The 26,796-nt window shown below is 56.0% G+C and overlaps 1 protein-coding gene across 1 annotated transcript in view; it reads left to right on the forward strand.

Moving 5' to 3' along the window:
• Positions 1–4,857: 4,857 nt before the first annotated feature.
• The window catches only part of RAI1 (retinoic acid induced 1), a 112,000-nt gene continuing 90,061 nt past the window's right edge, over positions 4,858–26,796 (forward strand). The window contains exon 1 of the mRNA XM_087825742.1: positions 4,858–4,902. The gene's annotated coding sequence lies outside the window, so the exon portion shown is untranslated. The remainder of the gene's footprint in view (positions 4,903–26,796) is intronic.

Here is a 26,796-nt window from a genome sequence, read left to right on the forward strand (position 1 = left end):
ACTGACGGGAAGGGCCTCGAAACGAGCGTCAGGCAATTCTGTGGAAAAACCAAGTCTCCTCAAATGAACTACTTTGCATTCTCAGTATCAGCACATTAATCTCAGAATTAGCATATTAACCTAAATTTTGTTGAATGGAAGATAAACTATAAGTATTTTCATAGCTTTAATTATATTTTTTAAAAAATACAATTCCAATTAAACTTTTCTCCAATTACTAAAAAATGTTGGTTCCCAGTTGCAAGCGGATTTGTTATCAAAGTGGCCTTTTCCTTGGGATAATGAGGCCTCCAGGATGGGTCCAACGTCGGTCTGGCTCAGCAGACTCAGGGGTGCTGTGTGGGTGGGACCTGCACCATCCTATTCTCGAGATGGAGTCTAGCACAGGGCTTAGCCCAATTGATGCGTATTGAATGAGCGAGCGCGTGAACTGCGTGAATGGGAGGTCCTTGTGACGCCTGCCTGGCCCTGGGCCTGCTGGTCTCGGGCCCCTGGAACTGGAAAGAAACTCACCTGGAGCTAAGCAGGGCTGTCACCTTCTCTCTGCTGGAAACCAGAGGCCTTGCAGACAGCCCAGGGGCCTCCTGCTGCTCTGCCCCACCTATTACTGCCCCACTCTGAAATGGGCTGCCCCACGGTTCCCTGGCCTTCCTGCAGCAGGGCTCTAAGCACTGGCAAGACCTTTGCAAGAAATGGCTCATTCACGATCGCCTTCGGGTAGGGGGAGTGGAGCGGGATGGGCCCCATTCACAGAGGCCTGGAGGGGAAAGCAGCAGCAGCCAGACAGAGCTCCGCAGCACGGAAGGGTTTTAACTCCTCAAAACGAGCCCGTGGGCAACCTCTGTTCTCCCTGGAGAAATGAGAGGCCCAGAGCAGACACAGCTGCCCAAGGTCACACTGTCAGTACAGGGCAGAGCTGGGCAGAAGATTGGTCCCTCTGCTTCTCCATCTCGCTCCTCTGGGTACTGGCTAAACGTGTCCTCCTCTGCAAAATGGAGATAAGAGACCCAAATGTGCAGGGCCTAGCACATAGAAAGTGCTCAGTAAATGTGCTTGCTATCTGCTCACTAAAGGGAGGCCTGCTGCATACCCCACACTCTGCCTGGGCTCAGAAGATGCTTGTGCGAGAGTGCCCCAAGCCTCAGCGATCTCTCAGCCTCAAGCAGGCAGGACGGCAACCTGGGTGAGCTCAGAAGGGGCACTAGGACACCTGAATCCTGCTCTGCACTTCTCCTCTGGGTACTTCACTTCCGCGCCTCAGTTTCCTGGCAGTGAATGGGGATGTCCACCTAATGAAAGTCTCCCTCGCATTGTACTGAGTGAGCCAATAAGTCTATTCCCTCAGGGTACAGGAATCTATCTTGAGATAGATCCCTCCCCTTTCCCTGTCTTCCAGCCCACAGGGGTCTCTCTCCCCCTAGGCAGGAGTCATTGTCTCCCTTTGGCCTAAGAGAAAACCAAGAGGGAGCTCAAGGCCATTCGGATGCAGAACTGGGTCATAACCCTTGGGGAGGGGAGAACAAATGCCTTTGATGATCAGTTGGGTGATTTAAATGTGGGGATAGCGCAAAAGGTCACAGTGGTAGGGCCCCAAGAATTTAGAGTCCTTAAAAGCATTTCAACTCCAGAATTTTCAAACACTGTTTGCTTTTTCAAATCTAGCAGCCTGGATTCCACCTTCAAGCTGCAAGTTTGAGATCTTTGTACCAATACTGTCTTTACTGGGCATCTGTGCCACACAGTGAGCCCAGTCCCTCCTCACTTTCTTACCTGTATCTTGCTAAGGATGACAAACAGGTAGCAGAATCTTCTGGATGCTGGCAAAGCTGGCAGTGACCCCTGACCAGTTCCCCATTCTCCCCTGAGAAGCCCCATGCCCTCCCAGCAGTCTCAGGATGTTAGCCCCATAGATAAGTGGCTCTTGCTCACAAGCCTGCCTGTTTTAGTTAGAGGAAAATCACTCTTCAGATCTCAGATCATGAGCCACCTCCTCCTGGAAGCCTTCCCTGAATTCCTCAGCAGGACCAGGTCATTACACTTTGTGCCTGTGCTTCACAGCTTGCTCTTCATAGGTAACTTTTACATAGCAACCCAGAGCCTAATCTGATGTTTGACCCACAGTGGGCACTCAATAATATGCATGGAAGAGGTGAATAAACTCACTTGCTGTGTGACCTTGGAGGAGTGACTTCAACTCTGAGCCTGAATTCTCTTGTCTGTACAATGAGCTGTGATGAGAAAGCAGAGAATGCATGGAAAGTGAGGCTTAACGATGGCTCTCAAAGATATCCAGGTCCTAACCCTGGAACCTACGAATAGTTCCTTATTTGGCAAAGAGGGCGGGGGGCTCGGGGGGTCTTTGCGGATGTAATTAAATTAAGAGTCTTGAGATGGAGAGGGTACCCTGGATAATCCAGGTGGGCCTAATGTAATCACAAGGGTCCTTATGAGGGGAGGCAAGATAGTCAAAGGAAGTAGGAGATGTGACAACAGAAGCAATTATTTCCTTAACTTTCCTAGCTTCTGGAGGTCAACAAGGGATCGTGAGCCACGAAATGTAGATGGCTTCCAGAAGCAAGCAAAGGCAAGGACAGATTCTTCCCTAGAGTCTCTAGAAGGAGCCAACCCTATCAACAACTTGGCCTTAGCCCAGTGAAACTGATCTCGGACTTCTGACCTCCAGAATGTAAAGAATAAATTTGTGTTGTTTTAAGCCACTAGATTTGTGGTCAATTGTTACTGCAGCCCTAGGAAACTAATACACATGGAAGGCACCTGGCACACAATAGGTGCTCAGAGATGGCCCCCAGGGGTCTCCACTTCTTGCCACCCACTGATGTTCCCAGCACCTGGCCTTTCCCTAGGTTCTCCCCAGAAGCAGGTTAAGGCAGGGCGGGCAGGAGACTGAACCATGCTAGGGGTGAGGAAACCTCTGGACAGATGAAAGGGACACACATCTAGAATATGACCTAAAACGCTAACAGCATTCACTGCATGCCAGGCCCTGGGCTAAATGCTTCACATGCCCTACAACCCCAGGAAGTAGGGACTGCTATCATTCCCATTTTACAGATGGGGAAACTGAGACTCAGCAAGTTACGTGGTTTGCCTAGCCACCCAGCTGGGCATAGAAGAGTCAGAGTTAGAAACCAAGTCTGTCTCCCCCAGAACCTGTGCTTAAAACTATATTGAAACACCACAGTTCATATCTAGGTCCAGCTTCTGTCTTGCTCTTACTATTCACCCTGAGAGATAGGTGGCTGAGCTTGGGTCTGGGTGCAAGTCTTCACTCTGACACTTTAGCCTGAGGACCAGGACAGGTGACTTTACCACTCTGCACTTCAGTTTCCTTGTGAGCAAAATGTGATTAGCCTGCCTACAGATGGGCTACAAATGAGACCTATAGAAAGGGGTACAGCCATTTGGTACCTACCAAGATAAAAGGACACTGTACCTCAACAGCCCCAGGGCCGTGTTTTACAGATGAGGAAACTGAAGTTTGATACAGGAGCTCACTAGCCCCCAAGTCACCTGGGATCTCTGATGCCTTGACCACCTCCCTAAGACCAACAGAGCCCAGAGGCTGGGTGGGGGTGGGAGGCTTCTGGAGCAGGTGCTGCTGGCTTTCAGCCTGAGCAATGGTGAGTGGAAGCCTTGCAGTGGCAATTGTCAGGGTGTCTGTAAGTTAATAAGTTCATTCATTCAACAGTCCTCCGCTTAAAACCACCTGCCGATGGCTTCCTTCCCCATCACACTAGAATTGCATCTAAATTTCTCCCAGACCCTCTGTCGCCCTGAAGATCCTGGTCCTCTGTTATGGCTCTGCCTTCGGCATGCCCACTACTTGTCCCCTTGCTCCTGTCCAGCAGGCTCTCTTCTGCTCAGGGCCTTTACCCTGCTCTTTCCTCAGCCAGAGATGCTATTCCTGTAGCTCTGCCCATGACAGGTGCCTTCCTCCCAGCTAAGTGGTCCCTATCTGTCACTTCACCTGCTAGTTTTCTTCCTAGCACTTATCACTCCCTGCAATTACCTTCTTTTCATATGTAAACTTCTGTTTGCTGTCCGTCCCTTGCCACCAGGACGCCAGCTCCATGACAGCAGGGGCCACTTACCTCTGTTGATTCCTCAGCGCCTAGCAAGGTGCCAGGTGCCCAGTAAGTGAAGACATTTATGCCCAGCCCTTTAAGTTCAGAAGGCAAAACTGTTTCAAGAGAAGGTCACAGTGAGGGCTAACGGTGGGGTGGCGTGGGAGCTGGAGGCTGGAAGCACTGGGCGCGGGATGTCGGGCGCACCCCTCTGCTCAAGGCTCCAGCCATCCCCCAGCCCCGTCGCGCGGCGCCCCCAAGCCCGAGGCGGAGCGCGAGGGCCCCGGAGGGCGCCACTGGCCCCACAGCCAAGCCTCCCGCCCAGGCGCGCGGACGAGCGGTGGGCGCTGCGCCCGCCAGGGGGCGCCGCCGGGGCGCGCACGGCCGCCCGGGGCCCGGGGCGCGAGCGAGCGCGGCGAGCCGCCGGGAACTTTTCCTCCCGCTCTCGGCTCCTTCCCCCCGCGCGGCGGCCGCGGGCTCGCTCCTTCCGAGCGCAGGGGACGGCGTTTCCCCGCGGTCACCAGGCAGGCCCGCCGGGTGCGCGGCCAGGCCGGGTCCCCGCGCCCGGCTCCCCGGGCCCCGGGCGCCGCCCCCGCCCGCGGCCGGGCTGCGAGAGGCGGCGGAGAGCGAGGCGGCGGCGCGGCGCGAGGCGAGGCGAGGCGAGGCGAGGCGAGCGGAGCAGGCCGGCGCGGGGCGCCGCGGCCCACCCTCCTGCCGGCCGGGGGCCGGCGCGCCTGACGCCCGATGGCCTGCCGGGCCTCGGGGCCGCGAAGTCGCCGCGCCAGACCCAGGGCCCCCGAGTGAGCGGGGCGCCGAGGTGAGCACGGGCGCCGGGGCGCGGGGGGCGCGGGGCGCCGGGTCCGAGGCTGGGCGAAGCGTGGAAGCGCGTGGGGCCGCACGTAGGAGTCCGCGGGGTCATCGCTTTGTGTGGCGTGGGGGGTGCGCGAGGTCAGCAGATGGCCGTCTGGGGAGCTGCAGGGTGGGGGCGCCCTGCGCCGCGGGTGAGGGTCTCGGAACGGTTGCGCGGCCGGCTGGGGTCGGCTCGTGCGTGGGGCGCTGGCAGCGCGGGTCAAGCGTGGCCGGAGGCTCTGCGCGCTCCGCGGGGCGAAGTGCCGGCCGAGCGTGGGGGACGTGGGGGCTCTCGCCCCGCGCCCGGAGCGGACCTTTGTGAGCGCGTGGGGGGGCGACGTCTCCGCGTGGGGCTTGGGGCCGGACGCGGGCCGCAGCTTGGGGGTCAGGGACGCGAGGGGCGGGGGCCTGCGTGGGGAGATGGAGCTCGCGGGGCTCACGCGGAGCCCCCGCCCGGGCAGCGGCCCGGGGCCTGTGCGGAGGCCGCGCGACCCGGCAGGAAGCCGCCCAGAGGCCCGGGAGCTCCGGCGCGCCCAGGCCGGGGGCGCGCGGGCCCTCGGAGGGTGGCATCACGGTGCGGGGCGCCGGCCACGCGAGCCCCGCGTCCCCGGGCAGCGGCACGCGGCCAGGTCCATGCCCCCGCGCCTTGGAAGCAGGGGCCAGGGAGACCGAGGCGGGGGCCGGCGCCCAGCGGCGCCCCGAGCGCGGCGGGGCGAGGGAGTGGCAGGACGCGGGGGTGACATTTGGAGCCTCGGTCGCCCGGAGGCCGCGGTAGGGCTGGAGGGGAAGCGAAACATCAGCCAGGCCCGAGGCCGCCGCGGCCCCGGCTCCCTGCGGCGCCCTCGCCCCGCGCGCGGCGTCCTTCCCGGGGCCCTGGGGCCCTCGATCCGGCCCGGCCCGGGGCTGTGCCCTCCTCTGGGGAGCCCTGGGTGCGGGGAGCTCTGGGGCTTCGGCTCGGAACTGGTGGTTGGCGGGTAACAATGCGCAGCCGGGCTGGGGGAAGGGAGGCGGCGCGCCTGCATGGCGGACCCTGGCCCCGCGCCTCCCGCGCCGCGCTCCCTCCCGCAGCTCCTTCCCGCGGCTCCCGCGGGCTCCGACTCGAGGGCCACGCGGGACCGAGCGCGCCCCTCCCACCCCGAGTGCACCCCCGCCTCGTTTCTCTTCCAGCGCAGCGGTGTGCTGAGGATTCAAGGGTGTTACATCTGGTTGCAATCCAGCCTCAGCCTCTGCTGGGCTGTTAAGACCTCGAGCTGACGTCAGAGCAGGGAATTACTTCTTTTTATTTTATCTTTCTAGCTGTCTGCTGCCCTGGGAGGGGAGGGAGGTGGGCTAGGCGAGCTCTGAAGTGGAGGCGCCAGTGCCGCGGGGGCCCCAGGCTGGGCCTCTGCTTCTGTCCCCCCACCCTTCCTGCGTAAGGTCAGGCTCACCCTGGGTGGGGGCAGCCTTCACTGCAGGCTGAGTGGAGGCCTCTCCGCGCTGACCACACAGCTGCATTTCCAGAGGCTCCCTGGGACTGGGCCTCCTCATCTGGAGGCTGGAAAAGAATCTTCTAGCCGCCCCCCCCCCCCCCCCCCAACGAGGGGATGTATGGCCCCAGAAGCATCCAGGAGGAAGTCCTTAGGTGCAAAGAAAAGTGGCGTTTTGGGTGACACAGTGGAGTGGGCATAGACATTCTGGTCTGGGGGAGGCTCAACCCCAAAACTCTGGCAAAGGCTTTCAAAAGCAGAAGCCTTGGAGGGAGGGAAAGTATACCAAGGGGTGATCCAGGCCACAGAGGAGGACTGTGGAGTGGGCTAAATAGGACATTTCCCAACAGCCAGGCGCCCCTCTGACTTCCTAAACAGAGATGACTCACCCTCTCCAAAAAGCCTCTCTCCCACTGGTCCAGGAGGCCCTTGCAGGTGGGGCCTTAATCCTCTCTACACTAACAAGTCCGCACCAGTGGCTTTCAAATTACTGCTAGTAACCTGTGGTAAGAAATACATTTTAGGTCACAATTTTGTTCACCCTCACTGTAAATAACTGAAATGCAGGTTTAGTGAAAAAACTCTTTCTTTTACTTCCTCTGTTGATCTGGTACTTTCTATTCTAGTCTATCTAATATTTTTTTAATTGCTGGTTGCAGCTCACTAAATTGATTTTACAGTCCACTAATGGTCATACCCAGACTTTGAGAAAACAGGCTAGAAAGTGAATCTGGCTTCTGTTCGTTCATCAAACATTAAGAGGCCCTAACAAGTTCGTTCTTTTAAAAAAATTATTAATTTTATTGAGGTGACATTGGTTACTAAGATTCGGTAGATTTCAAGTTACATTTCTATGATCCATCATCTGTATTTTACATTGTGTGCCCACCACCCAAAGTCAAATCGTTTTCTGTTAACATATATTTGACCCCCTTTACCCTTCAGTACCCTTCACCCCCAAAGTTTTCTCTCTCTTTTTTTGATTGTTTTGTTAATCCTTACCTGAGGATGTTTTCTCCATTGATTTTTAGAGAGAGTGGAAGGAAAGTAAGGAGGAAGGGAGGAAGGGGTAGACAGACAGATATCCAGTGGTTACCTCCTGGGAATTACCCTTTGGTGTTCAGCTGGTGCTCCACCAGTGAGCCACACCAGCCAGGGCAGTTTGCTTTTTTTTAATTGCTCACATAATACATGGAATTTTCTTCTCATTGTGAAAACTGCGAAAAACCCCAAAAGTATATAGAGTAAAAGTGTCCTCCGCACCTCCTCCCAGGTAACCCCAGTTAACAGTTGGAGCATATCCTTCCACTTTGCTACTCGTATGCATCTGTCATACATACAAATACTTAGTTTTCTTTTACCCCAAATAAGAACACACCTCAGGCTCTTATTCTGAACTTCCTTTTTCCTTTCCATTTGTCCCTGCGAGGTCACAGAGTGAGGTGCTTCAGGGCAAGGCTTTGGGGTGACTCCTGGCTCCACCACATGCTGAATGAGTTATTTACTTCTTTGTGGCTCAGTGTCCCTATCTGTACAATGGGAATAATAACTGCCCTGGCCTCACAGGACTATAGTGAAGATTTAATGAGTTAATTCATATAAACATATGGAACAGCACTTATCCCTATAAATGCCAGTTGCCACCACCATCATCATTATCATCATTCTATTTCCATGGCAGCCTGTTGCCTTAAATAGCTGCCTGTGGCTGCAGCATGGATGCCCCCTGCCCCCCTTCTGATGTGTGGCTCTACAGGGAGAGAGGAGGTGGAGGCCATGTGCACAGCACTGTGCACTGTTTCTGTGGGAGAGGCACCTGGGCTCGCTGGCCCCAAGGGACCAAATATTTTCCAGGGACCCACTGTTTTTGAAGTCCTTTGCTTAATGCAGCTGCCTCCAAGAGGGCACACAGCCTAGTAGGTGAGTGAGACCCAGATAATACCCGAGGGGATCAGCATTTTCGTGGGAGCTCATTCCAGGTCTTAGGCAGGAAGAGACCGCCTGTGAGAACACCATGCAGATGTTAAGGGGAAGGTGAGGGAAGAGAGTGGGGCAGCATCTTGGGTAAGACTTGCCCAAGCAAAGAAGAGCAGAGGGGACATGGTGCATGATTTGGTTCCAGGGTGGGTGGGACAGACAACCTGAGCTTTAGGAATCAGGAGCAAGTGTGTCCAGTCTTGACCAGAGTTGGGGATTTGTGGAGTGGGGGCTTTATGGAAGAGGGGCTTCAAGCACAGGTAGGTAAGAATGAGAGGGGTGTACCTGGTAGAGGGAACACACAGCATGTGTGGCTGAAACGGACGTGGCCTCTACCATGGCCAAGAGGGGTGGAATTGACTGGGAAGGAATGGTGGCAGAAGAGGCTGGGCTGCTGCTGGGCCTCCTCGCTGGCCTCCTTGCCTCCAGATCGTCCCCTCCCAGCCTGGGCCACACTACCAGACTGGTCTTTCTCAACCGCAGCAGATACTTCCAGTGGCTTATGCTGCCTTCCAGTCCATGGTCCTTCCCAGGCTGCAGGGGCCCTTTCTGGCATCCTACACCTGCTCTGCAGTCATTCAGCCCCCTCCCCTCCAGCCACAGTACAGTCCCCCTTCCCAGGGTCAGCCATGCGCATTCCTGGCCTCTTTCTTCCACCTAGAATGCCCTTTACCTTCCTCCCTACCTCCCAAGACCAAATCAGACTTCTTGTCTCCCCGTTTTCTGACAGTTGAGCCAGAGGGTAGAGGAACATAAGGTAGGAGAAAAGGGGAAAGGGAGGCAGAGGGGGGAAGGGAAGGGGGAGGGGGGACAGAGAGACATGAGAAAGAGGGAGGGAGACGTTCTGGTTACTGAGTGGTATGCTTAGAATCAGGAAAGAAATACCCAGGAGTGCTATGGGTTTCCGTGACACTGGACATTCATTTGTTCATTCATTTGTCCATCCGTTCCTTCATTCAGCAGACATGCCCTCAGTGTTTTCTCCCCTCAGCCCTGTGGGCACACTGGCCCCAGAGATGAGTGTGCTTGTGATCTGGCCTTCGAGGCCCTCCCAGTCTCTGGGCCAGGTGGACAGTGAACATCTCATTTCTGTACAGTGATCATGCTCAGGAGAGAAGGTACCCAGGATGCTGGGGAAGGGCAGGAGCGAGTCCCGTGAAGGCGGAACAGATGTGGCAGGGTCCAGTGTGTGTGTCTGCAGTGGGGGCGGGCACTGGTTAGGAGTTGTAGGGTGGAAAGCCCAGGCTGGTTGGCATCTCCCGTCTCCTCTCAGGCCTGAGTCTTACCTGTAAATTGGGGAAGGTGGACTGCTTGGGCTGAGACAGTAGGAGGCCCAGTGGAGAGGGCTGACAGACAGGGGAAGGGGGCTTGCTCAGAGTGTGGACAGGTCCCAGGCTGGGGGTCTGAAGGGAAATGTGCTGACTTGAGCAGAGCTCCCTCCTTGGAGACTGTGCTTGTCTACAGTGCAGTAGTGGGGGGGGGGGGGGGGCACTAGATTTGGAACCAGGAAGAGGTTTAGTTCCAACTGCTGCTCAGGCAAGTCACTTCCCTCTCTGAGCATCAATTTCCTCTCGAGGCCCTGAGCTCAGGGTCATAAGCTCAGACAGGGGTTAGGCCTGCCTTGATTAAATCCAGGTACCTGCTGTCCCCTCGGAAGCTCCTTAACCCTATTTAAAATGGGTAGCATCACAGGCCCTCCTGGTTCCACTGAGCACCCACAGCTGTTCCTCTTAGTGCTAAAGGACTTTGCATGAGGCAGAGATCACCCTCCTGCTTCCCTTCCAATTCATGTCCGGCTGCGTCTAAATCTCTATGAGGTAACACTGGCCACAACAAAGTTTCTTTCCCAGCCAGGTTGAGGCTGGAGGATTGAGTGGGTCTTTGTTACCCAATAGGGCAGGTAAGAATTATAGTTTCCTGGCCAGAGTTTGTTTCCAAAGGCTTTGCCCCAGTGGTGTGGGTGGACCCTGAGAAGCCATCTAGCAACTTGTGACTTCCAGGCAGTGAATGTGGTGGTGTAACCACAAACACATTCATTTGTTCGTTTATTTGTTCCCTCACTCATTCATAAATCTCACTGTACACCAGGGTGCGGGGAGCACAGCCATTGACATGAAACATTTCTGATACAGCATAGCGGATAAGCACATGTATTTTGGAGTTCACCTGCCTGGGTTCAAATCTGGACTTTGCCACTTACTAACTTGGGCAAATTATTTCCTTTACTCAGTCTGTAAAATGGAGAAAATGATAACACCTACCTCATTGGGCCATTGGGAAAATTTAGTGAGTTAATGCAGATAAAACATTTAAAACAGGGCCTGACATGGAAAGTGCTGGAGAATGGTTCATTCTCCTTCCCCTTTTCATTCCTACCCTGAAGAATCTCACAGATGAGCTTGGTGCTGAGGGAGGTCAGTCCCAGCCAGGACTTCCCTGAGAGCAGTGACACCCAGGAAGGGAGTGGCGGCCCTCCAAGCCAAGCACCTGCCCAGGCAGGCCAGCTTCTGGAATCAGCACTCCTAGCCACCTCCTGGCCTGTCGGACCTTTTCATGGGCACCTGGAGCCTGTCTCTGCAGCGGGAGCTTAGTGGGTGAGGGTGAGGCCTGCCGGTGGGGAGGCCCTGTGAGGGCCTAATTCTGCCTGGCACCAGGTGGGCTTCAGACTTTAAGAAAGAATTTCAGTATCAAATATCAAAGCTGAAAGTGTTTTCTGATTGACATTCTAAATTGCCAGAGGCTGCCAGACCATATCTGGGTTTCCTTAGGCGGCAGGAGGTACCTCCAGCTTTCTGAGCCTCTACTTCTTCATTGATCAAATAGTGAAACTAGTAGTACCTACTTCATAGTTTTGTTTTTAGGAGGATTAAATGTGATGGCGACTGTGTTGCACTTAGCTGTACTTGACACATAGCAAAGTGCTTAATAAATATTGCCTATTACTAATAATAGTTCTTAGAAAACATAAATGTAAATTAAAAATCACCTGAAAGATTTCTTCTTGAGGGCTACAGCTCCTTAGAGATGGGAAGTTGTAAACTTTCACTAACCCTATACGATGAATGGATATACACTGAGGCCCAGAGAAGATTAGCTACTATAGCAAAGTCATGTAGTAATCCAGGGGTAACCACACTGGATTTTAATACTGTGCTTTCATAGTTATTCCTTCAGCAAATAATTATGGACAATCAGCATTGATACATAGCTGAGGTCACATGGGCCTGTATTCTGGAAGTTTCTGGCCTAATGAGAAAATGAAATTTATACACGATTATAGTAAGAGGTAAGGAGTTAAAATTAAAATCACTTGTTCTATTGGGGGGAAAAGGGGAAGAGTCATGCATTCATTCATTGGCGGGTGGGGGCACTGTGCCAGGCCTGAGAGCGGTGGTCCAAATGTAGTGGTTCTCATGGTGCAGATGTCCTCTGACCAACAAAATCCTCAGGGACACATGGACCATGTCAGGAGACATTTTGGTTGTCTCAACAGGGGAGGTGCTGGCACTTAGTAGAGGCTAGGGATGCTGCTAAACATCCTATGGTGCACAGGACAGCCTCCACAACAAGTTATCTGGCCCAAAATGTCGAAAGTGCACAGGAGTTGAGAAACCTTGCCCTGGAGAAACAGTAGTAGCCAAGTGGATGCCACCCCTGCCCTTTTGAAGCTTACAGTCTGGTAGGTGAGCAAACATTAAAGAAATAATTGCACTTATGTGGAATTAACTGTAATTGTGTTGCAAGCTAAATAGGTAAAGTGCAGAGTGAGGGAAGCAACTTCCACTCCGTGGAGGGAATGCCTCTCAGGAGCTCTTTCCAGGCAGGAGGCAGAGCTCAAGCAAAGGCTCAGAGGCAGAAAGCCAAAAGGTGTCTGGTGTGTATCTGAGGAGACAGCAGAAAATGACCTAGCCTCAGGAGCTTCCAGAGGTAGGGAGAAGATAAAGGCCAGAGGACCCCTCACCTTTGCCTGGTTCAAGGGAACTACGACTCCCAGCATGCTGTGTTCCGGGGGCTGAGCCAAGGGGATTGAGGGGCCTGTGGGCAGGAGCACTGCTTCCCGGGGGCCTCAGCCCTCTCTCCTCGGCATCCCTCTGATAGGCGGGGAGAGCAGCAGGAAAAGAGAAGAGGAAGAACAGTATTTTCATTTCAAACAGATGGGGGGGGGAGTAGGGTTCAGGATACCTTTGAGATAAGCACAGAAAACCACCACCGTGGCCCAAAATAGCACTAAAAGCAGACGTTTTGCCAAATAAGACTTAATTGAGCGGCGCTCTCTTCTGGAGTCCAGCAGGATGTGGATGGAGCTGGCTTTGTTCCCTCGGGGTGACATTGTCCCCTGGGGCCCCGCCCTGGCTAATTAAACATAGAGGCTCTGGCCTCCCGGGCAGGGTGGAAGCCTGGGAATTTCAGTTTGGCAGCCCTTGGCCTCAGCCTGAGAGTTCCAGAGGGCAAGAGATGGTGACTGGGGGATGCCTGGCAGCAGGGCCAGATGGGCGAATGCAGAGGTGGAAGAGGCCTGGTTCCTCTAGTAAGTGAATCAATGCCTGTCTCTTTGGATGCTGAAAGGGATCATGGAGAAAAGCCATCATTTAATGAGTGCCTGCTGTTGTGCTGGGCACTGGGTGGTTCTCTTTAAGCCACATTAACTGCCCTGTAGAGATTGTCAAGGAAACTGAAGCTCAGAGAGGTTCACTGACTTGCTTGAGGTCACATAGCAACCAAGTGGCAGAGCTTAGATTGGTGACTAGATCTGTTGGGCTCCAAAGTCAAGCCCTGCCTGCTGGTCACTCATTCATTTGGCAATAATCACTGACTACGTTTCTAGGGCTTGGAGTCAGACAGAAGTGAGCTTAAATTCTTACGGAGGCAGTTTTAGTTCTCTGGCTTTCTCTTGGAGCGTCCTGTCAGCTGTCGAGTGAGCATAGTCATTCCTTTATCCTAAAGTTACTGTAAGGGTTAAACTCTGATGGCCAGTGAAGAGGGAGGCCAGGAAGGCTGTCCTGCTCCTGGCCACCCAGGTGGCAGGGTGCAGTGAAAGCACCCTGGGTAGAGCCAGCGAGATTGTGGTATCTTGTGCAGTATCAGTGTTGGGTTTCTTTATTTGAAAGGAGAGAGAGGTAGAGAAGGTGGTGTGGAATGTGGGTGTTTATTTTCCTTTGCCCCTGAAGGCCCTGTTTCACCTCTGCCTGATGGGGCTTCCCAAGGCGCTGCAGAGAGACCCGCTCAGGGCGGGCACCCACCGAGGGAGGCCCCCGGGGAAGCCTGTGAGCCCTCATCCCAGAGCCTGGGACGCCTAGGGACCCCCAGAAAGAGTGAGGGGTGGGTGAGGCCGTGAGGCCAGGGCGCCCCGAGTCCTCCCATTCGGCCCTCTGGATCCCCTTTATTCCCTTATCTGCTGGCAGCCAGTGGGCTGCTGGGAAATCGGGCAGCCGTCCGGACGGACAAACAAAACGAGCCTTGCTCACAAAGGGGAGGGGAGGTGGGCTGCCTCTCTGGCTCCCCGCCCCCGCCCCCGCCCTGGCTGGGGCATCTTTCCCGCTCCCCCCGCTGGCGCCCTCCACGGCTGGCAGCGAGGGGGTCGCCAGGCCGGTGCCCCTGGCACTCGGGGGCGGACCTGCGGGCGAGGGAGCCGGGGCGCGCTGCAGTGGCGGCCGCCTCTGCGGCTGGCGGGGAGGCGGCGCGGAGAGGAGGCCGGGCCGCAGGTAGAGGCAGCAGGTCCCGGGGAGCAGCGGAGAAAGCAAACAAGCGGGGCTTTGTGCGCTCGCCGGCGGCTCGAGGGAGGGGCCGGGCGCGGGGCGCCGCCTCGTGGGGACCGCACCTGGAGTCGCGGCCTGGCCGGGCCCCAGCGCCGCCGCTCCGCTGCCTCACGGGTCGGGCCTGTTTGCCCGCCGAGCCCGGGGGTCACCGTGGGACGCGGGGCGACGGGCGTCCGGCCCGGCGGGGGCGCGCCCATCCTGCCCTTGCCCCGTTGTCGCTGGGGGGACCGGGTAAGGGGACCAGGGCTTCGCAGCGTCTCCCGGGAGGGCAGGGAGGGCTGCTGGGGGCCGCGGGCGCTTTGGGGCGCTGACGCAGACGGCTGGGGGTGCGTGGAGGCCGCATCTCAGGCCCCCAAGCCTGGGGAACCAAAGGTGCCCCTGAATGGGGTGGGGGCGCACCGGTGGGAGAAGGGGCAGAGCCAGGGAGCCGGCCCCGCGCCGGGGTGCGGGGCGGCGGGACCCGGGCGCCTCGGGGCAGCGCCGGGCGGCGCGGGGAGAGGCCTCGGCCGAGCCGTCGGCGGACTGGCGCTCAGTTGTCGCCGCCGCGGGGCCATTTCCGCCCCGCCCCCCACCCGAGGGAGCGGCAGGGCCAGCCGCGCTTCCTGCCCCCGCCCCCCGCCCGCGGGGCAGCGCCCCGGTTTCTGCCCCGGCCGGCTCCTCCGCGGGTCAGACCCGACCAGCTGGGGTCGGCGCGCCCGCGGCGCTGGGGGCGGGGCCGCCCGTCGCCTTGGCAGCGAGGTCCCGGCGTGCTTCGCGGCTGCGGAGGCCCCGCCCCTTCGCCCAGCCCGGGTTTCCCGGAGCCGGGCCGCGCCGCGGGGCCGCGGGGGCGGCTGGGCCTGCGGGGGACGGCGCGGCCGGCCCGGGGCTGCCAGGCCGGGGCAGGGGGGAGGCCGCCCCTCCGTCCCGCGGGAGCTGGGCGCGGGCCCGTCGGGGTGGCGGCGGCTGCCTGTGGCGGGGCCGCGCCCGCCCCGCCGGTCCGTTCCCTCCCGGGCCCCCGGAGGCACCTGCTCGGCTCCCTGCGGGCCCCGCGGCCTCGGGCCGCCGCCCGGCCCTTCTCGGCCCAGGGGCTGGGGCTGCGACAGGGGCTCAGGCTCGAAATCACAGTTCCCTGCCCTAAGCATTTCACTTTTTATTTAATTCATCAGATTATTAATATGTTGATCTTAGAAAAACCTAAACATGCAGGAAAACAAGTAAAAATTCCTCAGTTTCACCCCCAGGACGTAATCATTGTTAATTTTTTTTTGTAGACGTTACAATAAACAAGATAAAAGCAATAATTATAAAATATGGAGTCCTGTTATATGTTTGGTTTTGTAAGGCACTTGGTGGTTTTAATAAATTTTTTCTCACTGGAAATCGAGGACAGGCGTATTACAACTTGGGGCATCAGACAAGTTAAAAGAAAAACAATTCACTTGTACTTCAAAGTCCTCCAAGGTGGCCGGGCGGCCTTTCCCTGCCCTCCTGCTCAGTTAAGCACCCATCACTTCTCGCGAGCACGCCTGCTCTCCTGCGGTCCTCCCTCGATGTTGTACATAATGCTCCCTTTTCCTGAGCTGCTGGGGTCTTGAGAGAAGTAGAGCCACAGTCTTTTTTTTCAGTCCTCACCCGAGGATATTTTTTCCATTGCTTTTCAGAGAGAGCGGAAAGGAGAGAGAGACAGACAGAAACATCGATGTGAGAGAGACACATCGATGGGTTGCCTCCCACGCACACGCCGACTGGGGCCGGGGATGGAGCCTGCAACAGAGGTACGTGCCCTTCGCTGGAATCGAACCCAGGACCCTGCTGTCCACAGGCTGACACTCTAACCACTGAGCCAAGCCAACCAGGGCAAGAGCCACATTCTTGGGACAGCTTCGGAAAAGAGCAAGACTGGCTGGTCACTTGACTGTCCATCTTCTCCCATCTGCCGACTCCAGGAGCCCTTCCCTGTTGCCACTAACTTTGATAAGCATCTTGGGCCAGGAGTGCCACGCAGCCTAGACATGGACATTGAAGACTTATGGGCTCAGTTGAGATTCAGACTCCAGTACCAAGGGGCTCTAATTGTTCCCAGATGGGCAAGGCTGCAGCAAGATCTCAGACCTCAGTCTCATCTGGGTCCTCCTTTGCCCAGGTGCATTCAGACTCAAAGACTCCTTATTGGCCCTGTGACCCACCTTCTGCTCCCTCTCTGTGTCCTAGAAACCAGTTTTTGCTGCCCTGGGATCCTTGGCCTCTCCCTGGGGGCATATGGGCCTGGCAACAGGCATAGCCTTTGTTCAGCTGCCCCTCAGGCCAGCTACAAGCTGCCCTTACCCCCGCACCCGCACACCTCCCTACAGTTAGGCCTTCTCTTCTCCCCCATTCCTGAACAGTTCAGTTACGACACATCCAAGGCCTGTGTGAAACAGGGCTTGGGAAATCACAGTTGCCAGGGATGGATTGGCATTTAAAAGGCATCCAAGTCTTGGGGGCAAAAAGCCAAAGAGACAAGAGAATGCAGGGCCCTGTTCCCGAGTAGCAGCTGGACTTAGTGGATGGAAAACCGCAGGATGCCCTGTCCCTGAGAATAATATCCTTGGCACAGGAGTGACTGCTGGGACACCAGACACCAGGCCCCACTGGCCATCATCTGCTACCACCACTGTGTGCTCTCCAAAATGAAAAGATGCAGAGGGATGTTGTGAGCCTCCAGCCAATGGCCCTGTAAATTATATTCTCTGAACAGGTTTATTCATTTATAAAATATGTAAGACTCATTTCGCTTTACCTGTAGCAAGGAGGCAGTCAGGTAGGGGCTGAAATTGATGTTCAGAACATGATTTATTTATCTGGATTTGCTCTTCTGGACTGGGTGCTGCCTGCCTTGTGGATATAACCAAGTGGCAAGATAGGTATGGGTTTGGGTGTGTTCTGGGCTGTGTATGTGCAGCATGCATCTGTCTGTTTTGGGGGTCTTGTACATGGAAGGGGCTCTTGCATGGTTGCATCCAGGTTCATGTGTGCATCTGTGTTGGACTGCTGAGTAGATGACTGTGAGTGTGATATGTGTGTAGAGTGGGGGTGTCTGTGACTGGGACCAATGTGTGGTTGTATGTGTATGTGTCTGGGTAGGGGAGCTGAGCTGAAGAGGTGGGTTTGTCTGAGCATGTCTTGGGTGCTCATATGTGAGGTAGTATCCACAGTGCTGGGTGGGGCACTGTGTTCCTCTCTGTGTGGTGTGTATCTATGTTTGTGGGCAGGGGACCTGGGTGTTTGCCTGTGTGTTGTCCATATGTCCCGTGGTGTGAGGCCTGTCTCTGTGTACATGTGGAGTGTAATGTAGGACTCCCCTCCCCCCCCACTCTATCAGTGGCACCTGGCTGGGTTGCATCTGCTTTTTCCCCAGCTCTAGGCACTGAGAGGCACTCAGAGGAACAACCTCTGACCCTCCTCCAACAGAACTGGGCCTTCCCTGGCCTGTGGCTCAAAGACCAGAGTGAATGGGGGGGCAGGGTAGTTCAGGCCCATGTTTCACAGGTGGGGAAACTGAGGTCCAGAGGGCATACATTCTGTTAATGGCCAAGCCAGAACTCTCATGCCGAGCATGGCTCTCTCTCTAGTACCCTGGGGTTGTCCCTCCCTGGGCCTCAGTTTCCTCTTCTGTTATGCAGTGGTGGGTTCCCAGTCCCCTGTGCTCGTCTTACACAGAGCATCAGGACTGGAATGGCTGAGGTGCACAGGAGTCTGGGGTTTGTCAATGATCACTGAGTTGATTCCAGCCAGGACGCAGGCAGCAAGAGTGAGGAATGATGGGAAGATCCCTGCTCTGGGCCCTGAGTCCCAGGAGCGAGTCCCAGCTCGGGGGGTGACTCTGCACTTGGGTTGTTGTCTCTGTCCCTTCCCTAGCTGTAGCCCCTGGCCCAGATGGGACCCGGTGACCCGGAGAATGGCCGGCATTTGGTTTTCCTCAGTCTTGTGACAGCCCTCAGCTCCCCCTCCCCCCACCTTAGCAGCTAATGCATCTGTCACTACTTTCCTAATGAGGCTGCTGAGGGCCCCTCTGGGACAGATACCTTTGCAGGCCAGCCAGCCGCTGAGGGGGTGGGCCCATCTCAGGGTCAGTTTGGGAAGAGGGGGACCGATCCCCTCTCCTGCCTGCAGCCCCCAGCTAACTCAGCTCTTGGGGGCATCTAGGCCCATCCAGGCCCCTGAGCCAGTTGTGTGAGGGTAAGGATGCTGGAGGGAAATGGGAGGCAGGAATGCCCACACCAGCATTCATTATTCTTTGGCACTGCAACTGTTTGTAGTAATAATACTTCATCTGGTCGACAGATATGTTTGCAGGCCTGCTGTGCCAGGACTGAAATCAGCTATGATCTGGGTGTTCATAATCCCTGCCCTTGGGGAGGTGTGGCCAAGGGGGAAAGACAGGAACCAAATAATCAGGTTATTTGTGTCATTACACATTCCTGTATAGGAATGCACGTTTATCACAAGCCACGGCAGGCATGCAGAACAATACAGAGCGTCTCTAATGGAGAGAGGGAGGCCCATGCCTCCTTTGGGGGGTTCTCCCGGCACCTAAAAGACTCAGCTAGGACTTGAGTGAGTCAGGAGACCCAGATTCTTGCTATGTGGCCCCAGGCTACTACCCACCGTCCCTGGGCTACTCAGGGGCTAGAAGTCTTCTAACCCCATCATTTCTGAGTGGAACTCAGGCAGCCTGTGTCTCCTCTTCCAGTGCTCCTTGCCCTCCCTGCAGGGCCCTCAAGACATCTGCCGGCAACAATCTAGACTTTGGAATGCCCGAGGCACTGCCCCAGGGGACGCCTGGAGCCACAGAACAGCACAGCTCCTGCCTCAGGCTCCACCTGCCATTTTGTCTTAGCCCCTTTGCTCTCACAGAGCCACCCCCTGGGCTGTGCGGTAGGAAACCTGGAAGAGACGAAGTTGGAAAAGCAGTCCCTGTGGCCCGCAGTTGTGGAGGGAGGCATTAATTCATGCACTCGTGCTCACCTGCTGGGTGAGTGTTCATTGCAGCCGCCGTGCTCTGTGTTAGACTTCCTGCCACATTCTGCCCACAGACCCATTTTGAAGGCCCACCCAGTGTTTGTGGGGGAAAGTCAAATGAGTTGGCAGCGAGCAGTCTGTGGGTGATTTTGCTCGGTTGCAGATTGTCTTCCCTCAAGGCCATGATTGGTGGTGCTGTCTGCAGTGTGATCCAGTCAGGATGGCACAGCCTCCACCTAGCCACAGCCCCACCCTCCCTGGGTACCCTCCCAGCCAGGTCACGTGGTGATGTGGTTAGGAGCCCAGCTGCCCAGGTTCAAATCCTCCTGTTGACTTTATGGTGGCGAACAGGCCGGTTTAATTGCACCTGTGCAGGCTTGGCAGGCTGGCCGACCGGAGTGGTGGTGGGGGTAGCAGGGCCTTGGCGGCCAAGCCTCCCTCCTGGCCACCGCCCAGCCCCTCTCATCTTCTGAGCAAAGTGCTAGGTGGTGGGTCAGGGCTGGCGGGTCAGGGTCCTTTATTTAATTTACTGCCCTTCCTTGGTAGAGTTCAGTGGCACCGCTGCCACTGCCCTCTGGCCTCTGGGCACTAGGAGGACTCTGCTTGGCATTCAAGACCCTTCTGGGCTGGCTGCAGAGCACTTCCCCTAAGAGAGAGACCAGACAGATCCCAGGGGGCAGAGGCTCCCTTGGAGGCACCCTGCTCTGCACCACAGTAGTCATGGTGGTCACTCACTGTGTGCCAGGCATCTCTGAGAGGTCCCCACGTGCCTCTCTCTGCCTTACCTCCCTTACATTTCAGGAGCTGTTCCCACTGCTTAGAACAGGCCCTTTCCCTCTCTCACCCTTGAAGATCCACCCCTGCCCCTCCAAAGGGAGCCTCTGCCCCCCTGGGATCTGTCTGTTCCCTCTCGGGTGTAGCACCCCAGGGTGAGGGATGTGTCCTGTCCCCTAGACCCAAAGTTTTTCAAGGACAGTCTGGTCTGACTGCCACTTCTCTGCAGTCCACCTGGGGAAGGCACAGGGGCTTGGCTGCAGTGCTGCCCTGAACCCTTTGCATGGACTGGAGTCCTAGGGGGCTGTGGGGAATGATGGGAGCCTCAGGGAAGTCTTGACTTAGATGTTCTCTGTGGGACCTGCCTACGCTCCTCCTACCAGGTGAGCCATTAGGTGGGACCTTGGACCAAGGGGCTTGTATCCCCTTCTCTCTCCCGGACCCTCTCACGCCTCTTCTCTCTTCCTGTAGAGGGAAGGTGAGAAGGGAAGAGGGAATAGGTGAGCCCGTCATGGGGTTTCTCCAAGATAGCCCCTTTCTCCTTCTCCTCCCTTCTTCACTACCCCCCCATGCCCCAGCCCCTCCTTTCTACCCCCTTCAGTGCTTCCTCCCCACTGGTCTGCATCAACCACATCATCTCTCCAAATGGGCTCCAGAATCATCCCTCTGCTCCATCTCAGACAGAACCGTAAAGTGGAGCACAGTGTCCTGGAGACACGGCCCTGTCCCTGTCCCAGGTTAGGCAGTGCTGGGCACAGAGGAGCCAGATTGGGGCTCTGCCCTCCAAATTCTCCTGTCTGGGCGAGGTGGCCTTAGGAAGGAACACTTGTAGTCTAGTGTAAAAACGACCAATTTAGAGGAAGCAGAGAACTGTCTTTGAGCCCAGACTGGGAAAGTTGGCAGAGGCTTCTAAGCTAAGCCTGGAAGAAGATAAATGTGCACTAATCAGAGGAGCTGGGAGCAGCCGTTCAGGTAGGGGACAGTTGGAGCAAAGGCCTGAGGCACAACACTGCCTGATACAGTGGGGGTGGAAGTAAGGGACAGCCACAGAAAACTTGAGCTCACTACAGGATGGTTAGGCATGAAGTGGAGAGGTGGGCAGAGGTCCCTTTGCCACTCAACAGCCTTCAGTGGCTCCCTACTGCCAAGAGGGCCAGATTCAGGCTTATCCACCCACTTCATCTCAGGACAGCCTAGCGTTCACCTGGGTCCTCACCACCAGTCCAACCCTCAGATGTTTATTGTGGGCTGACTGTGTGCGCACAGTTGGGAAGGCTCACAATGACCTGTGAGGGTTCAGTGTCATTGGGGCCTGCTGGGTGGGCCTCTTCTGGTTTGCTGGGTCCCAGCATGTCTGGCAAGCTCCATTCCATCCCCAGATATCCTTGCAGACAAGATGGAGATGCACGGCAGACTGTCGAGGTCAGATGGCATCACAGCCGGGTGGACAGCCCTCCCCGATTAATGCGGTAGTAGAAACCTGGAGGGAGGTCTCCCCTGGCATACCTTGGGGCTCTGCCCTTACCTGGTCAAGGTAAGGAATGAGGCTCACCTAGGTTGAGCAGCTACTATATTCCGGACTCCGTGTGAAGCTCCTGGTACTCGCTAGCTTGTCGCCACTTACGAGGTGGATTCGGTGCTGTCTCATTCTGCAGATGGAGACACTGAGGCTAGTGGGGATAAGGCAGTGCACCCAAAGTCACTCACCTGGGGATTGGCAGAGTTGGGCCTCGAATGCAGGTTTGTACAACTTCAAAGCCTGTGCTTGTAACTCTTGGGCTGTGCTGCATCAATAATGCCTCTTACGTTTCTCCTAGGCTGTGGGCTCACAGGTGGTGTGGCCATGCCCATTTCAACTCTGTCTCTCTTGTGGTTGGCATGGTGCTTTGCATGTAGTAGGTGCTCAATAAATGCTTGCGGACTGGATGATTGGGGTAGTGAGCTATGCATAGAGTTCCTCCCTCTACCTCTCCGCCTCCACTCCCAGGAGCTGTGGGGTAGGGTACTAGGGGTTAAGGAGACTTGGAGATTCCAGGCTTCTGGACACAGTGGGCTCAGAGGAGGCTGGGGAGGAGGCTGCCCTTAGGAGCTGGGCTGAGAGGGCTGGCCACGTTGTAAGTCAGGGGTACTGCTTGGGGCATGGACTCTGAGCGGGGTTGGTTGCAGTGGGGGAGCTCTTTCTGACCAAGCTCCTCGGCATGGGACCTTTGGGAGGAACCATGGGAGAGAAGTGCATTCTTTTGGCAGCTAGAACCAGGGTCCTTTCTGCTGTGGGTATCCCCCTGTAGCTCTAGAAAGATGTTAATCTAGTGCTTAGGTTGATCGGAGGGAAGGGATTGGTGGGCTAAAAAACAAAACAAAACAAAAAAACATCAGTAACAATCAAAGGCCACAATGTTTGTTGAGCACCTACTATGTGTCAGGTATTAGGTATGCCATTTGTACTTTTAATTATAACTGCATTTTACAGAGGAGAAAACTGAGGCTCAGAGAAGTTAAAGTCACAGAGCAGAGCTGGGATTCGACTCCAGATGCGTCTGTTTTCAGCTCTACTGCCCTTTTTCTTTTGTGCCATGTCAGTCTCCACAGATCCCCATGTGGCTTCTCTGAAGGCCCCGCGGCCTTGTTTTCGGATATCTAGATGTGAAACCTTAGAGTAGAGACGTCCCTCCCTCTGTCTCTCTGGGGCTATTCCTAGGAGCATTGAGGTGCTGGGTGCTGGCCAATCAGCCCAGCTCTTCAGAGGGTAGCCCAGGCAGTGAGGACCACAGATCTGCTGGGCCAGGAACTGGGGACACTTCATCTACCCACCTGCCAGGAAGGAGGAGTGCGCATGACCACCACCTGGCTGAGGCTGAGCATCCCCAGGCACCCAGTGCTGTTGAGGCAGTGGGGACAGTCAGGCAACAATGGACAGAGACTTGGGATCTCATCTCAGTCCTGCATAGCCCCACTGTGTGACCTCGGCTATGTCGCTGCTTTCTCTGAGTCTCAGTTTCTCTCTTCATAACATTTGGGACTGTCCTCATCACCATCAAGGGTGCTAGCATTGGAGAAGACTGGGAGTGGGATATGGCAGTATGAGGAGGCTCTTTTTTGGGGGGTGGAGGGGGACAGTCAGTGTGCCCCGGCAGTCCTCGACCCCCAGCCAACCTGGCGGAGGAAGCTGAGAGCCTCTGCTGGGCAGTGGGGTGCCTGAGGGGTGGAATCACACAACTGGGAGTTCTGGTCTTGGCCTTACAAGTTGTGTGACCTTGGCGAGTGCCTCACTGTCTGGGCTTCAGTTGTCTCATCTGGAAAATGGGCATATTCGTAGTATTGGCCTCAGGATACTCCCAGGAATATTAGGTGAGCACATGAAGTACTCCACAAGTGGCCTGTGTCTGTGTTGGTGGTGGTGTTATGAGAGGTGTCCTTAGGACTTCCTGGCTGAAATTTCCAGGTCCTTATCCTCCCAAACCCATGGTAGGACAGCGCTTCCTGGGCGGCTTGTGCCAGGTAGGGTCATGTCCATGGCCAGTGCTGGCCAATGAGATTCTTTTCCCTCCCAGGTGTCCCAGTCTCCACTAGGAGGTGACAGGACTCTCCCTGGGCAGCTGAAGGTGTGACTGCTGGGTGAGCAGGAGCCTCCCTGCCAGCTTGCAGAATGTGTGGTGTGAACGTGAACAAACCTTTGTTGTTTTAAGCCTTAAGATTTGAGGGTTTTGTTACCTCAACAAAGCTCCTCCTGACTAATATTTCATGACTCTCAGGCACCATCATTATTGTCCCAGTGTGACCCCCATCCGGGTCCACACAGGAGAGCCATCAGCTGTGGAGGAGACCTTAATTGCTGATGTATTTCTAGAATTGTTTCACTCAGACTCTCCTTATTTATTCACCTTCTCACTAATTTGTTTATTTCATTCATTCATTCATTCATTCATTCATTCATTCATTCATTCATTCATTCATTCATTCAGTAAATGTCTCGAGCGTCTGTTTCGTAGGCCCAAGGGATCCCACAGGATGGTGGGGAGCTGGGGGTTGTTCTGCAGAGTGGCAGGGCAGGGCTCAGAGGGGACAGGGCAGGCCTCCCTTGTGGGGCTTGGAGGTGGGGGATGCTGAAAGGGCAGGGTGAGCATCAGACTTGCAGAGCCTGGCGGAGGGAAGGAACAACACTCAGGGTAGTGGGCCCTGCTTCATCAAAGGCTGAGAAGTGGCAGGGACCTGGGTGGTAGGGGCTGGCCAGCAGAGATGGGGCCAGGTAACGGCTCGGCTGAAGGGGGCTAGCTCTGAGCTGAGAAATGGGGATGAATCATGGGTAAAATGAAAGACCAGCCGTTAAGGGAGGGAGACCAGATCCCAGGCTGGGCCGAGGATCCATGTGGGCAAAAACCTGACAGGGCCTGGAAAGGAAGCGCAAGCACAGGGAGGGCTCAGGGCTGGGTGGCCAGTGGTTGTGGGCAGCACCCACAGCCTGGGGGAGCTGTGGGCTGGATAGGGACACCCTGCTCAGTGACGGGAAAGGTTTGGGGAATCAGTGTGGAGTCTGCCTGAGTGATGTCCAGGGGAGGTGTCCAGAATGCAGGTTGGTCAGTGGACTGAACATTGAAGGAGAGTGAGCACCACCCTTCCCCCGCTAACCCCAGAGCAGACCTTTGATTTGGGGGTGGGGCTAGGCCCGGAGAGGGCACAGGTTTCTTCTTCTGCCTTCTCAGAAAATAAAAGGAATTGAAGCTCCTGCAGGAGGATGTTTTTTAAAGATTTCCCACTCAAAGGAAGGCTTTCCTGTTGTGAATAACTGTGTTTTGCTCATTCCACACATGTTTATTGAGCCCCTACTATGTGCCAGGCACTGTTCTAAGTGCATATCGGTGGACAAAGCCGAGATCCCTGCCCTGGTGGAGCTTCTGTTCTGGTGGGAGACAGTACTATAAAGGCTGTTAGAAGGTGGTAAATGCAGTGAGAAAAAAATACAGGGAAGAGGTTCAGGAGTCTGAGAGGTATTTGCTGTTTTCAATTGGGGAGTCAAGATAGCCTCACTGAGCAGGTGACCTGTGAACCAAAGACTTGAGGGAGGGAGGTGAGCCTTGTGGATGTCTGGGGAAGAGCACTGCAGGCAGAGGGACCCCCCCCCTGCAAAGGTCCTGAGGCAGAAACATGCTTCACATGTTGCAAAAATAACAAGCGGGCCAGTGTGGCTGGAGTGGAATGAGAGAGTGTGTCCACGAAAGGCCTCCAGGCCATGGCCAGGACTTCAGCTTTCATTCCAAGCGAGGCGGAGGGCACTAGAGGCCTGCACTGAGCTCATTTTGGAGCTCAGGTTCTTCTCGGAGACTTGACAGGGCCAGAGCATGGAGGCCAGGAGAAGGTTCCTCGGGTCATCAGGCCCTGCAGACTGACCCAGGCCTCAGAGGCTGCAGCCGTGTGGGCCAGGATGACCCCGTCCCCCAGATTGGAGGAGTGGGTACCCTGGCCTCATAGGCCTTTCCCTGCCATTGTTGTCCCCCTCCTTCTTCTGGCTACTGCCTTCCCTGTACCCTCCTCTCTGTTCCCTTTGCTGCCCACCTGTCTCCCTCTAGTGACTCCTCCGCCTCTGGCCCACCCACGTGTATGTTGGCCTGGAGGTGGCAGCAGTGTGGGAGTTGGCCCCTTCACCTCGCGGAGCTCTGGGAAGCTTTCAAGCCTCTCTCATTTCTCTAGTGGCACAAGTACCCGTCAGCCTAGACTGAGTGATCAAGGAACTGGCTTATATTCCTCCAATCCTCTGCTCTGGGCTGCTCTCAAAGGTGAGACTGGGGGAATCAGGTGAAAAGCCCCCAGGATAGAATGGTGAAATCTCAGTGTTGCTGAGGCAGGATCTGGACTGGGGTGAATGGGTCACTGTCTCCCACACCTCCTTACACAGCTGCTGTGACATCCCCAGCAGCTTATTGCTCATCACGTTTGAGAACTCGGGGGCTCTTCATGTCCCCCGTGTCCCCATCCCTCACTGGTGACCATCTCTTGCCCACACTCACCTTCTAATAACCAAGGGATTCCAGACAAGGGTGAGGGGTGCAGAACAATGGCCCAGGGTCTAGAGACCAGGTCCCTGTCCTGGGCTGGGTGCCAGTTAACTGACTGGAGCCCATTTGCTCTCTGCACTCAAAAGCTTAAGCCCATGTGGAAACAGCCAGAACATTTGAGCTTCATAACTGCCAAGGTGCGGAGTGGAACCCTACACAGGGGCCCCCTGCTGTCCTCACTCCGGGTACAAAGGGGGCACTTTATCTTAGTGGGCCTGTCCTACCAGCAGGTGCAGAGTGCGCCAGAGCACTCCATTGTGCAGGTGGGAAGACCGAGTCCCAGTGAGCAAAAGGGACGTACATCAGAGAGGATTTACATCAAAAGCCCGGGGTTTCCGCCACATGCCTCAGGAGCAACCTGGAGCCATCGCTGTAACAACAGTGACCACTCCTGGAGGCATGCTGTGTGCTGGCCCCCGCTGTCCTGGGAAGAGGAAGGGTCCGTGTTCCCGTGGAGGAGGCAGCTGAGGCTGAGTGGCTGAGAGGCAGAGCTGGGAGCTGACTGGGGCCCTCTGAGCTCCCACTCCACTGTCTGCTGTGCCATGTGTGGCAGGTCAGGGCAAGCTCCTCTCAGTCTCCCCCTTCGTTTTGGTCTCTCCCACGCACTGAGAAACCCCCCTTCCCTGCCCCAGGCGCCCGCTGCCCTGACCTCCTCCTCATCATCCACCCTCCGGAGGCCCTGCCCGCCTTCTGGCCTTCAGCTCTGGTTACCACTGTTCCATTGCGCCTGTAAGCAGACCCTCCCCGCAGCTGCCCAACATGCAGGCCACCATGAGGTGTTCCAGTCCCAGCCTGGAGCAGCTGCTGAGCACCCCCTAGCTGTCCCCTAAGGTCTTCTCCCTGCACAGCCGTGGGTCTT

The sequence above is a fragment of the Miniopterus natalensis genome, chromosome 17, assembly GCF_054644295.1.
Source record: "Miniopterus natalensis isolate mMinNat1 chromosome 17, mMinNat1.hap1, whole genome shotgun sequence".
NCBI classification, from domain to species: Eukaryota; Metazoa; Chordata; class Mammalia; order Chiroptera; family Miniopteridae; genus Miniopterus; species Miniopterus natalensis.